This window comes from Tamandua tetradactyla, chromosome 15, assembly GCF_023851605.1.
Source record: "Tamandua tetradactyla isolate mTamTet1 chromosome 15, mTamTet1.pri, whole genome shotgun sequence".
Lineage (NCBI taxonomy): Eukaryota > Metazoa > Chordata > Mammalia > Pilosa > Myrmecophagidae > Tamandua > Tamandua tetradactyla.
In genome coordinates, this window is record NC_135341.1 from 81300836 (window position 1) to 81315508 (window position 14673).

Genomic DNA, 14673 nt, shown 5'->3' on the forward strand with positions numbered 1-14673 from the left:
GAACAACCAACCAGAGTGATCTATCTGACTTACCTGCAGGTAGAGATGCTAAATGTCCTTGGTCCAACAGACACTAGGCACAGATTTGTTGAAAGATTGATGGGTGGATGGCTTTATGCATGTTAAAATGGTCTAAATTTGGGACAAGTTAAGGGAGAATGAGGTAAATGGGGTGAAACTGGTAAAGAATATCTGAATCCTCATGAGTTAAAAAATAGAACATAATTAGACTTTTTTCCTTCGTGGTAAAATGTATTATTAGGTTTCTATATGCATAAACTCAAACCATATCTTTAGATCAAAGCTGTTTCATAGAATTAAAGCAGATATTATGCCATTAAATAAGCTCAATATCAACAATAGCTTTCCAAAAATAGTGTTTTAGAGGGATGGGTCCCCAAAGTAATTCAATTTAGCATTTATCTAGTGCCTACTGTGTACCAGAGAACATTCTACAGGGAACACTAGAAAGAAACTTAACTAGAAGACAGACAAGAAGTCAAAATCAAGGTGCCTATGGTTTTCGGTTGTCTGGAAGTCTAAGCCATTTTCCAAAGACTAGATCTCCAAAAGGCTGCCAGGTGATGAGATGGCCACTGCCCAACCATGAGAAGCTGATGACTTGATGAACATCACATATCCACGCAACACTTTATCCTTGTGACAGTATGAAGGACTTTGCAAATTTGGTTGTTTCGTCATTTCTCCCAGCATCCCCCTGAATAAGGAAATTTAAAAAATTATATACACAGTCATATATATCCACATATATGAATGGCATTCACCCAACTTTTAAATGCCTATTTGAGGTGTTCTGAGCATTTTATTTTTATATCTAGAAGTATTTTATTCTCAAAATGCATAGTAAGCTTACCATCGGGTTTCCTTGTGGATTTACATGCACTGGATTGTATCTATATTTTCTAGCCAATTAGTCACTGAGCGTTTCACCATCCCTGGTCACCCCCAGGCTGGCACCTCCTCCTCCTTTCTCTGGCTAGAGGTTTGGGGCCCTCAGCTGCCCAGCACTATGACTCTGAGCAGGAAGGCTGAGCTTATGAAACGCAAGTCAGGGAACTCTGTTCTCTGTAGGGGCACCATCCTGGCTAAAACAGTTTGGATTATTTGTGACTTTCCATTGTCCATGCTGGCCACCCTCAGCCCTCCGGAAGACTAACTGCTGACCCTCTTGTTTGTTTTCTTTCAAATGGTCCTACAATGTCTAATGTGAACCCTATTTTAGGAGGTGCCATAGTTGGATGAGCCATTGGGATGCTGTCTCAGGTTGCTTTGTGAACGCCACCCCATCCCAGAGAATCCAGAGCAAGGCCTTGGGGAGCCGGAGACCATTCCCTCAGTTCCTTGATCCTGGCAGTGCCAGGCTAAGCCGGTTCTTACTGGAAAGGTGAACAAAGAAGGCGGGTATGAAATAAGGAAGAGATGCTAGTTAGAAAGTTTTCTTTTCCTTTCCTCCACTCCAGTTTGTGCTTTAAAAACCAGCCTTAAGAGGCATCCAAACCCTTTGAGATGAAAATATGCATTTTCCCAGTCCTCATGGTGGTGATAGGGGAAGCAGGGGAGGCAGGGAATCAATATTTTGGGCCTGCCAGCCCCTCGCTTGCCCAGGTGTCTTTTGAAACCACTTCTTGTCAAAGGAAAGGAACAAATAAGGGAGAAAGTAGAGGTTGGGGGAGGGAGAAGCAGAAACAGAGAAAGGCCTTTGCTGAGCCCATGCCTTTGTGCATGGCATTCAAACTGATTTGTACCCTTTGTAGTCTTAATTATTTGTGAGAGCGGGATAACAGGAGTACCCAGCTCACCCATTATTTCCTGCATAAAAAAAGGCACACAGAAGCCGCTGATCATTTTTGAATTAGCAAACATGATACTAAAAAAAAAAAAAAAAAAAAAAAAGCATAAAAAAATTCATTAATACCATCAGGGATTAGGAGGCTGATTAAAGTGTAGCTGTTAACGTATGCAAATGAGCGATAGGCATTTATCGGGGCCTGTGCAAGCTGTCTTGGTGCTGTAAAGCCCTCGTATGTTTTTCAGCTGATTAAATAGTTTTAAGTTCCGGAGATTTATTTATTTATTTATTTATTTATTTATTTGCAGGGGATTAAAAAAAGAGAGACCATCGTCTCTACTTTCCCTTTTGGCGAAATTTCTCTAACATGTACTCCAACCATTCCACTTGACTGCACTCTCTCGTGTTGTCTCTTCTGAGAGAGGGATGAAGCTTCTGAATGCCAGTTACAGCGAGCTGCGCTCTTTTCCCTGCCTCTTTCTCTAAGCATTTCCCAGAACTCCCATGGTAGGACAATGGCTCCCTTAGCAATGGTTCTGGAGGCCACTAGGATCCCAGATTCTTCTCTATGATGAGAGCCGCACTCCCCTCAAAAGCTAAAGGCAAATACAAAAATATTTTTTTGCCCAATCATAGGTTGTCAAGTATTCCCACGAGAAGAAGCTTGGTTTGGTCACCCCAGAGCTTTGTCTTGTGAAGGGAGGCAGGGTAGGGTGAGTTAGAAAGTACAGGCGAGGAGATCAGGGTCCGGAGTTAGTGATAGTTGGATGGTCATGGCTGCCCTCAGCACCCCAAGGGCATTAGGGGGACAAGGATGGAGAGAGAAGTGTCCCTAGGTAGGGTCCAAATTCAAATCCCATTTTCAAGAGGTTCTGTTAGCATATGAGAACGTTGTCTTCACCTCCCGGGCTTGCAGAGGGCCACTCATTAACAAATGGCCTCTCAATAATAGCAATGATCATGATGATGATGACAATAAAAATAGTTTCTTAAGCAATTACTATGTGCTAGGAACTTTTATGGATTCTTTACTTTTATGAATCCCCCACTAGGAACACAGGAGGTAAGACCATTCCTGTCCCCAATATGCAATAATAATAATAATAATAGTCCAGAATTCAATCCCTTCTTAGGGACTAGCATGCTGGTTCTAGCCACTATTACCTCTCATTTGGATCCTGAAATATTTTCTTGACTGGCTACCTGCTTCTGCTCTTGCTCCTCTCCCCTCTCCCTCCAAGTCTAGTGTCAGAATTCGGGCACACAGCGTAGCTCTCACTGCTCCCTAATTTACTTGAAGTAAAATCCCAAGTCCTTTCAGTGGTCCATGTAGCTCCGAGATCTTTCACATTACTGCCTCACCTCCTCTCTCTCTTACTTCTTTCCAGCCCAAAAGTTCTAGACATATTCCTGTCTCCAGCCTTTGCACCCCTTTTTCTTCTTCCCTGGGGTGTTCTTTCCCCAAGACCCTCTGCATTAACTCCCTTATCTCACTACAATGTTCAAATATGGTGTCCCCTGTTCTCGGGAGGCCTGCCCCCATTTCCCAGTTTAATGCTGCAACCTATCTGCATCCTGCTTTGCTTTTTCTCTCTTGCAGAGCCCCTACCATTTCTTCTAACACAGTTTGTAAAGTGCTGACCTATTGTATGTATTATCTATTGCTCTCACCTAGACTATACATCCCCTGAGGGCAGGGATCTTTGTGTTCTTTTCCAATCCACCCAAGCACCTAGACTAGGCAGTTAGTGTGAGCTCAACAATTACTGGTTGATTTCAAGAGCTCAAAGTAATTGTAAAGCTTTTCATGAATAATACAAAATGTTATGGTAGAAGCTTCAAGGGGTAGGAAACTCAACAGTCTTGGCTCTCCCTACATCCTTAACACTTCGTTCATGGTAAGCAGTAAATAAACACTCATTGACTGGATAAATAAATGACACTAAATTAAGCAACCAATATTTCTGTACAAAAATATCCATTTTTAGGTCTGGTCACACATTTTAAAATAAACTACCTTACCCCTTTCAATTTAAAGAATATTCTTTATAGGCTCAGACCTTTATCAAGTTCATTAAAGAGAAAAATTTTTTCAGTCTGATAGTCAAACTTCTCTGAGAAGTGTTTTCTTTCTCTATGGTAAGCTGAAACCAGGACACTCTGAACTTCCTTTAGGGAGAGTAGATCCCTAAGACTTGAGGTTATATAAGAGGCAAAACTAGATAAAGTTTCTTCTCAGAACTTCCTGCCACTCCTGGAGGGGCACTGAGTTCAGACCCCTGTGGAGGATGGGCTCACCTATCGAGCCCGTCTTCTTTTCTGGAGGTTTTGTGTGAAATTCAGAAGGAGAACCTGCCTGATTCCCTTTTCCAGATCACTGCCTCTGCTTGCCACAGCGTAAGAAAGAAGCTGGCAGCAGGAGTGAATCAACTGGAATTTGTGGAAGCACCATACAAAGAAAGTGATTTTTTTTAAAGCATTGACTCAGTTGCCCAATAGTAGGTGCCCAAGATGAGCAGTGGCAGAGAAGATGGAAGCAACAGGGATTTTAAGACAATCTTTGGCCTCTAGTTGCTGTAAGTGCAGTTGGTGAATTAGAGCTGATTTATAGCAGGCCTAATCCAGTAATAGGAAGCATTATAGGAACTGGCTCAAGGAGAGAGAGCCAGTCAAAGGTTTAGGAGGTGGCCTTTGAAGGAAGCTTCCTATGTTGGGATAAAAGTCCCTGCAAAGGCACAGAAGCAGGAAAGAGGGGAGAAAGTAAGCCAGACGACCAATTTGTTGTAGTGGAGGAGATACATTAAGGAGAGACTGAAGATCAAGCTGTAAAGGTAGATGGATGTCATTTTGTGGAGGTTTGAATATGATGTCAAGTGTTTTAGATTTTGCTCTGTAAGGGGCTCCTGAAACCAAGACAGGACTAGGGTGAGAAAGGTTCCTACTTTGGGCACAAAACCTAAGAGAGTGCCAAAAAAACAAAGAAAGAAACAAAAAAAACCCAGTAATAAAAACTAATAGCCCTTTAACACAATATTTAAAAAAATCAAATCGACAACAATTATCAGTTTTATTGTAAAAAAAAATTTACCTGAAGAGCTTGAATTGGGGAATGAAAGACGTGATGGAAGGGGCATTTGGAATATTGGCATGGCAGCAGAAAGCACATCTGGGAAGCCTGGTTGGAGACCAGATCCTGCTCCTACCTCAGCAGAAGTCCAGGTGAGAGGCCCTGGAGCTGGGGCAGCAAGTGGTTGAGGTCACCAAGCACCCCATGCCCCCTTCTCCAGGCTCAACTTGCTTCTTTTTCTGGCTTCCACACTCAAGTGTCTGCTGTTTTCAGGGACAATCAGAGTTTGGTGGGAGAGACAGATATGTAAATGATTACTCAAGTCAGAACAAAATAAGAACTGTAAGAGAAACACCACATGGTGAGGAAGGGTTGGCCGGTTCCAGTTGGAGTAGTTCTGGATGGTAGTGGTATCCAATCTGAGCTTTGGGAGATCATTTAATTTGAACACCATGAATAGTGGGAAGCCTGGCTTGGGCTCCATTCTTAACTCTGCCATTGATTAGCTGTGTTGGCTGGGGCAGGCCATTTGAATTTTCCAAGTCTCAATTTCCTTATCTGTAAAATATGGATGATAATAACTTTCCTCAGAGGGTTGTCACAAAGTTTATATGAGATATTACATATAAAACTCTGGTATGGTGCTGTTAAGTATTCTTATTAACAATGTCTTATGGTGCAGAGTCATAGCACAGTTCATTTATCGCATGATGGATAGTTCTACAAATGAAGACAGCATTGGAAACTCTAGTTTTCTGGAATGAATAGTGATTGTCTAGTCACATATGGGATTTCAGTAAAAGCCAGAGTGGTTTCTAATGTTAGATTTCCCAGTCTGACTGAACTAATCCATTAAACTATCACATGCTTATTGAATATTTTTATTTGTAAAATAGGCATTGTGTTTGTCTCAAAGAAATAAGACATGAAAATATATATATATAAGACATCATCTCTGACCCCAGTGAGCCAAGAATTTGATAGATAAGACTAGATTTGGTGGGTATTCATTGTTTCTGCAATTCAGCATCGATTTATCTTTCTCCCAGTGGGGAAAATAGCCTGCCTAGCAAAAGTCTTTGTTGAGTCTCTTTGACTCTGGTTGGGCCATGCACCCCTCTTTGAACAAATCACTATGGCCAGTGAAAAGCAATACTCTGGCTGAGCCCGAGCCATAGGTCCAGGCAGGATTTGACGTGGGATCAGTGCCAACACCATATCAACTGTCTTGGACTGACAATGAAAGACAGTTTGGTTTCCCAGAGCAAAACCCAGGTAGAAGGACTCTGCAGAATACATATTCAACTTATGTTTCTTTTTACTTGCTGTCAGAGAGAGAACTTTTAGTTCTATTTAACATAATATCCAGCTTATCAATTAATACCTGGGGAAAATATAGCCTGTGGCATATTAAAAAATGTAAACTTGACAAGGTATCAATACATCATTTTATGAAGCCTCTGAAGTACCAACAGGACCTCGACTTCATTTTAACAACCCTCACATGAGTTCACATTTGTTCTTTATTCTTCTTCAAGTTAAAGATCCCAATGGTGTTGGGTTCACTTGGTGAATTGCCCTTTCCTGCATGCATGCCTAGATGCTGTCCATTAGGCACAATTTGGGGAACTGTGAGTAGACTGCAGTTTATTCTTACACACCATGTCTTCTCATTAGTGCCACTGATATCTTCTCTGATTACTTTTCTGACAAATGGGACTCATTGAAACCAGTCAACAGGGCAGCATAACTGAGACTAGCTTCACACCAGAGGACATTTCTAACAAACTAAATGAATTTTTTTTAATGAAAGTCCATTTTCTTCTGGTCAGAACCTTGTGTTGGTCTTAATTTTTTTTTAGAGAAATTATAGCAAATATTTCTTCAAGATATTTGTCAGAAGTTCTCTTCCCTATGTCAATAATTTCATTCCTGCATCTACTATACTCTTTCTAAACAGATATGAAATTTGCATGATGCAGACACTCAACAAAAGGAGATGAATACCAATGTGAACAAGAGGATTTGGCAGTTCTGACCCAACACAGTTGATGAAGCCTGCTGAGCCTGAGGTGAAGGCTGAGACTCCCACATGCACTGGCCATGACAAATCAAAATGAAAGAACCTGTCCTTTGTGTCCAATTCTGTGGCATAGATTAAGACCCAGCCATAAACCAGCACTGGCTTCTGCTCCTTATGACACCATTATCATTTTAAAACTTATCATTTATTCATTAAAGCAATCCCAGAGCTTATGGGCTTGTTGACAGAACATAAATACAAACATAAAAATAAATCATTTAATCCAAGTTCTCTAGAGCTGCCTGGGACATCAAGGTCGACTGGGCCAGTCCCCTGTTGCAGCGATATAGTCATCAGATTCCTCATCTGTTCCCACTACTATTTCTAAAATCTCCTTTAAGATGAAAGACCTCCCTGAGAAGCCACTAGAAGGTCTTATTCTTTCATCTGGCCAAAAAGATAATGTGTCCTAAGGGCTGCCACCTCAGCTGGGACCTCTCCCTTTCAGGCTATGGGGCTTTGTCTACCTATCGATCTCACATCTTTTGGTCTTCTCAGGTCCAGGCCAAACATGATAAATTCTCACCCAGCATTCTTCTTAGGTTGAGTTTGCTGGTTCTTTGATCATTGACATCTCCTACCTGACATCTTTTCTAAAACATCCATGCTTACTATTAATTGATAGCACTGGACACAATGAGTGCAAACAACAGGATTAATAGAAAGATAAAACTGCTTTGACACATGCACACACTAACACACATACACATACTTGTTCAAGTTAGTGACGTTGCACAAGTAAAAGCTTCTCTGGGTCTCAATTATTTTTCTGTAAAATGATGGGTTGGACTATGTGATCCCCATGATCTCTTTTATGGATCTGTTTTGATAGATGGAGACTGAATACTTACACTTTTAGAATAGATATTGTACTCAGATCTTCCCTGACAAATTGAAACATTTGGGTAGGAGAAAAGAAAAAAAAGTTTTGTTAAAAACCTCTTCCCTGAATGAATTTGCCTGTCTAGATTATGAAGCTGATTTCTACCTTTTCAGAAAGCTTACTTGCAGGCCTTGGATATACCTAACTGGTAAAATAAAAGCTTTTAATGTGCTGGATGGGATGTTAAGAAAAGATCTAGTTGAAGTGTCTTAGAACCTAGTAAACTGGAATTGGTAGCTCTAGCTACCAAGGCTATCTTTGATGCAAGTCATTTCTCTTTGAGTTGGTTTTCCCACCAGCAGACTGGGGTCCTGTACTACTCTGCAGAGGTTTAGGAACTAAATGAAGTACTGGATGTGAATGTTATCCCATGTATAAGTATGGAATCTTATCACATGTGTAGTATGGAAAGCTCTGTAGTACACATATTTTTATACATGTATAAAAATGCACTGAATTAGGTTACATCCTCCTGAGAATACTGGTCAAGGGTGGCATTCCCCTCTGACCTTTTCCATAGTACATAGTAGATGCAGTAATGCTTGGCAATTGATTGACAATGTGCCGGAGACCCATGGGCTGTGGAGGCATTCACGCTTTTCCAACATCAGCCTTAAAACAAACAAACAAACTGGGTTTCTGATAGGAAACTTGAATTTTGTCTCATTTTTTTTTTCCTTTTTGCTATCAGCAGTTATGGTAAACATATTTAACATCCTGCTGATGTTAGAAGGGAGAGAGAAAAGGGGAAAGAAGGATGGACTGCTTCCAGAGCATCACATATAAAATGTAGATGCCAGATCAGTACCTGTTCTTCCATCAAGTTCTAAGATGTAGTATTCTAGCTATTTATATTTTTTACTATAAAGAAATAGAGTATAAAGTTTTAGATAAAAAATGTGCAATGAGGCTATGGAAGATGCTTACAACATTATTTTCATTGTTCAAAAAACTAAAATCAGTCCAAGTTAAAATGTCTTGCTGATGTCCCTAAAATATTCCATCTTTGGACAGAACCATTAACTATTTTTAAAAAGCCAATAATCAATAAGTCTTAATTTGTTGCGCTGACATTTGTGCAGGCTTCATCTGGATGAAATTAATTAGAAAGAAAATGGTTTCTCAGCGATTGGCAAAAGGAAGGGAATAGGTGGCAAGATAAGTTTGACCCTGTGTCATGGAAACATTTTAATGAGGTTAAGCCTCAGCGTATTTGGATCTGGCTGCTTGTTGAGTGTGCCCTGACATTTCTAATGGGCTACCAGAGACTTCTGAAATGGGCCAATGACTTCGAAGGCATTTTGTGGGTCAGTGGAGTTCCAGAGGTACGGAGATTGTAAAAGGGTTGAAGAAAATGGATATAGTATGTGATGTTTACCTGGGAGTGAGAATTGTGAAGAAAAACACTCTTGCCAAGAACACAGCATCTCTCCTTCCCCATTTTTCAGTTGAGCCCCAGTTTCTGAACCTGTTACTTGAAGTGAGATCAGATTCTAATTTGCTGGCTCCAAAGGCACCAGTTCCCCTTTGCGGGGTCTCTGCACAGCCCTGCCTGTGACGGCCAAAAGGGATAGCCAGGTTCTGAAAAGGGTGAGGAAGGGATATTCATCTCAGAGCCCTCAGGGGATAGCACTTGCTTTAGGAACACTTCCTATCAATGAGACTAATAGGGTTAGACAAAGAAAATACTGGCAAGACTTGATCAAATACATTGGATTTCCCTCTAGGCACATAATTAGGTTAAGAGGAGTGATTCAGAGTTAACCCAAGGTGCAGCCTCATCATTAACCAAGGCCTCCTGGGGAGCCGGAAGTGCCAGGACCCCAGGGTTGTCAGCACTGAGGTTGCAGTGGTAATTGGAGAGAATTCAGGGCAGCCCAGAGGGCAGCCCAGCTCAGGTCCAGGCCCTGGGGAGGAGCAAAGGAGGCTAAACTTCATGGGATTCTTAATCATAACAGTCTACTCCCTTTTGTATCATCTTTTCCAGTTTTGAGTCCCCTTTTCCCTACTTGATCTTACTTTTCCTTTTTGGCATATCAGAGGAACACTTTCTATTGAGCAAGGGCTCTCCCGGTAGGTTGGAAGATGATAGCAGCAAGTGACAAGAAGTCTGAAAAAGTAAAAAGGATTCATGGCCCAAAATACAGTTTTTCATGAATGTCTCTAAGGTTTATAGGATCTGAACCGTAGAACATGACGGCAACAAAGAAGTTGCTGTGGGGATTAGCAGGGTGTGTGTTGCCTTTGTGTTCCTGTTTCGGTTGATAACAGCAAAATAGCAAACATTTGTTTAGCGGTCACTATAGGCCAGGTACTGTCCTAATCAATGTGTGTGATCTATTTTCTTTAATGTTTCCAGGAGCCCAACAAGACACTTAACATGTAAGGGAACTGAGGTACAGAGAGTTGAAGTAACTTATTAAAGGCCACGTGATGGGCAAGCAGAAGAAGCCAACCCGAGTGCACACCCTACAAGTTTCCTCACCAATTATTAACTGCTGTGAGCAGCCAAGTTGGCCTCACTGCTAGAGAATATCTCTCTATAGCAGAGTGCTAAAGGGATGAATGGTGTGGCTTCTTAGTAGGATGGTAGATAACCTTAAGCTAGAGAGAAAAAAGAGCCCATGAGGATGAAAGGAAATGACCATCAATGGTGGTGACACATGACACAGTGGAGAAAGGAGAGGTCCTGGACATTGGAGATGCACAGTGTGAGGTTCTTCACAAGGAGAGTGAATTTAGTCGCTCTAAATAAGACCTTCTCAGATGCAGGAACACCAGGAAGGCACTGGAGTGGCAGGAATGCAGATGCTTCCCCAGGTAAGAGGCATGTCCTGTGAGGAGATGTGAGGAGAAAGGCTTTGCACACCCTCTATGGTTCAGTGGGAGATGAGCTGCCTTCCCGATCATACACCCAGAGTATGACAAAACAAACTGCAAGATTCTGAAAACACACATCACCTCCCAATTCTGCTCATTTGCATGCCTTCATCCAAAAATATAAATTTTGTACCCGCTGTGTGCCAGAAGCTGGGGCGACAAAAATAAGGCAACAACTTTTCCTTCAAGGAGTTCAAAGTTGAAAAGCTATGAAACAGAAAAGAGCAGTAGAAGGAAAATTGTGCTTGATCCTAAAATGCTCAGTTCAGGCTAAGAGGAAGCAGAAGTCCAGCTCCATCTGGTGTGGTGTTTGAAGTCCCTCAGAACATGTAATATTTATAGTGATGAGAAGCTGCCAGGTGAAAGTAGGGAAGGAAGCAAGGGAGGACATTTTGGGAAGAAAAAAGGAGAAATAGAGCCTTCTGGAGGATTTGCAATTCTACGTGGGAATTCAAAGGTCTTGGGAACACAAGGAGAATTTTCTTTTAACCTGTTGGTCTGTTTGAAAGAAGGAGGCCGTGGTCAGTGGAGAGCTGACTATGAATCACATTAAAGAGAAGAATTTGTTTTCCCAACTCATTTAAGAACTGATGGATAATGACCAACAACACATTCTATGGCTGGGAAGGTTGTGTTTAATTTAAGATCCACAAGCTTGCTAGGGAGACTTTCAACCTGATAGGAAAGAAAACACCTAGACAACTTAGGAAGTGAATACTCGGAAGGGTCATGAATATGATCTGCAAAGGAAAGCATCATTGTTTATAAGATGGAGAGGTGGATGTAGGGTAGTCTGATAACTTATTGACTTGAATTTCCTGACTAATCTCTGAGAAAGTAGGGAATGCTGTGAGAGGATTTGATACTCTGAATTCAATTGTTACCCAAAGGTACAGGAAAAGGCTTATTTTTAGTTTTGTTTTTTGTTTGTTTGTTTGTTTTTGTAGAGTTAAATGATCAAGAATTGGAGACTCCCATTGCCTGGGAAAGAAAGATTTGTTCAATTGAGAGTTTACTCCTTATCTCATTTAAACTTCATCAAAACCCTGCAGGTAGGTTGGTTTAGCAGATAAAGAAACAAATCCAGAGGTGTTAAGAGGTTTTGTTCAACTCCGCAGGCATGGAGAGTGGAAAAGTGTGGAGTCTTTTGGCGTTTGATGTCTCACCCTTTCTGGGGCTCTTCTCTGGTGGAAGGGAATTGCCAAATGGACACGTTTTCATCCAGTATACAACAAGTACTTTCTCAATGCAGAAAAATTTGGAGAATACCAAAAAAGATAAAGAAGAAAATGTAAAAACACCCCATCTTGAAATAACCAGCACTGAAATTTGAAGCTACTGAAAATTGAAGGATAATGAACTCCATTAACTCTTTAATTAGATTCTCCAGTTGTTAACATTTTGCCATGTTGAGCTTTATACCTTTCATTGTAACATTTGGAAATAATTGGCAGGGGTCATGACATTTCACCCTTGAGTATTTCAGTATGTGTGTCATAAATTCATTGCCTACATATCTGCATTACCTTTTTCAACAATCAAAAACTTAATATTGATTTAATATCATCTAATGGTCGGTATTAAGTTTCCCCATCATGTCCTTTTTAACTTTTTTTTTGATCCAAAGCACAATGGTCCAATTGAACTTCACTCATTATATTTGTTGTCATGTCTCTTTAGTATCCTTTAAACTAGAACAGTCCATTATTATTATTATTTGGTTTTTCATAATGTTGACATTCTTGGAGAGTTCAGTCCCCAGACATCTGTTAGTGATTTTAGATTTTGTCCTCATCTTTAGATTCATGTTAGACATTTTTGGAAAGAATGCCCTCTAGGTGAAGCTTTGCACATTTTGGAGATTTAATTTTCTACACTGAACCTATATTGTTTCTTTAATCAGAAAACAGAATAATGCGTGTTATTGCTTAAAAAAACTTTTAGAAATATTCTGACAATAACATGGTGCTTGGCACTATGACTTGGCACTATGCCTCGTAGGTTGTTCAGTGAATTTATAAATGAATTCATGTACTGCCTCAATTGGCAAATAGCCTGTGGTCCTTGGAAGTAATCAAACAGAGGCTTCATGTCTGCTGGAGAAGAGTTGAAGAAAGGATTTGGTAGCTGTTCTGGAGAGTGTTTTACTTACATTTTAAATTAGAACCTAAATGAGCATTATGGTTGGAGTTTTTAAAAAGTTCTTCCATGTCTCCCTTTTGCTCTCCCATTATTCAGTTCCTCCTTTATCTCTTTCAGCATCATTCTCCCCACTTGCAATCTCCTCAGGACCTGGAGTCTACCAGCCTGTGACCCAAGCACCAGTTGCCAATGAAGAGTTGAACTGTCTCAGGAAGCACCAGGCAACAGACCTAGCCTAGGAAGAGATACTTGTTCCATCCAACTATTTCAGTACTTCTCTCTGTGAAGAGGTGGGCGGTGTCAGGAAGCCACCTACACCAGGTTGCTTCTACCACACTTCCTTGTTTCCTCAACAAATTTGGTACCCTGGGCTGTCTTGAATTTTGAAGGTTGTTTTGAAGTTTGTATCTCTACACAGTGCATGGAAAGAATAGCATCCACCTGCTTGTGTGAGGCTGATGCATTATTCCACCGGCTTTTTTTCCCCTGGGTTTGCCTGGGTAATGTTCTCCCCTTACAAATTTCATCTCACTGTACTGTGCATTGAAACGACGCAGTTATGGAGCGCACAGGGGAAAAAATTATAATGCCATTAAAAGTTATCATAAATTTCAGATCAGCATCACTTCTAATCCGATACACAATTTTACTGCCTCTATAAAGTAGGTGATTTGCAGTGGTCTGAGGCGTCTCCTGGAGCGTTTTACTTCTTTTTAAATTAAACACACCAACTTTGCGCTGAATTCAGAGTGTGGACATAAAAAAGGGGGTAAAAAGGAGAGGGAAGGGACATCAGATGGGAATTGCAATTGAATCTTTATATATGCCATCTTGGTACTGTGATACTAAATATAGTGCCAGGTAAATAGATGTGCTGAAATATTCAGAATAAAAAACAAATGTTCCAATAGCAGAAGCAGTGAGCCCTGAGAATGTCTCCACAGAGGGTGTGCTTAAAATAATAAAATACTGTTGTTTAAAACTACTCAATCCTAGAAAACCCTCTGCTGTAAAAATTATAGTGCTGGTGCATGTGTGAAGGGCTATGTATGTTGAACATATATACGTATATAAAAACTCCTAGGAAATTAAACAGAATATAAGGGGCCTGATTTTACTGGTTGGAAGGTTGCCCTGATTATTTCTTTGAGACACACTAACTCTTCCTGGAAGCTTAGGAGATCAGAAGTCATCAGTATCTAAATGGCTACCTAGTATTCTGAAATATGTTGTCTCCACTAAAGGCTGACCCATTAGCCAGAGGTGCATACCTGCATATATGGAGAGAGATTGTACACACACAATTGCAAACACAAAAGAGAATTCCATTTCACAAGGTTTCTGTTGAAAAGATTTCATTGAATTGTGTCATTGCTTTTCCCCACATCCTGCAGGCAGGCAGTCATTCTTAGCTACCAAAAGATGTTTACTAAGTGCTTGCTTTATGCAATCCTCCCTGCTAAATATTGAATATAACAAAGCAAAAAAAAAGAACAAAAACAAAGGACAGGACCCATAGACCTACCATAAAGCTTTACAGGAAGTGTTGACAGGACTCACGATTACAGTGGGCTGTGCTCAGTGTTGTGATGGATGTAATCACACAACCGGAGTGCGGAGGAGAGGGAGCCACATGCCAGTGGGGATAAAATGGAACATGGCATCATATGTCTCCTTCAAACTGAGTCTGAGTCCTTCAGTCCAATGTTAATTGATCAGCCAACAAATAACATACCACAAAGATTTAGTGAACTCTGACTGCTGTATGTTACTCATTTCCATGCTCCTGAAGCTTAGCACAGTGCCTG

At 40.8% G+C, this 14673-nt stretch overlaps 1 long non-coding RNA gene across 2 annotated transcripts in view; it reads left to right on the forward strand.

The window, feature by feature from the left end:
* Window positions 1–14058, forward strand: part of LOC143658081 (uncharacterized) — a 144804-nt gene extending 130746 nt beyond the window's left edge. For both annotated transcript variants that reach the window (XR_013163115.1, XR_013163116.1), the window contains exons 2-3: window positions 11671–11775; window positions 12983–14058. This is a non-coding gene — a long non-coding RNA (uncharacterized LOC143658081). The remainder of the gene's footprint in view (window positions 1–11670; window positions 11776–12982) is intronic.
* Window positions 14059–14673: the final 615 nt, after the last annotated feature.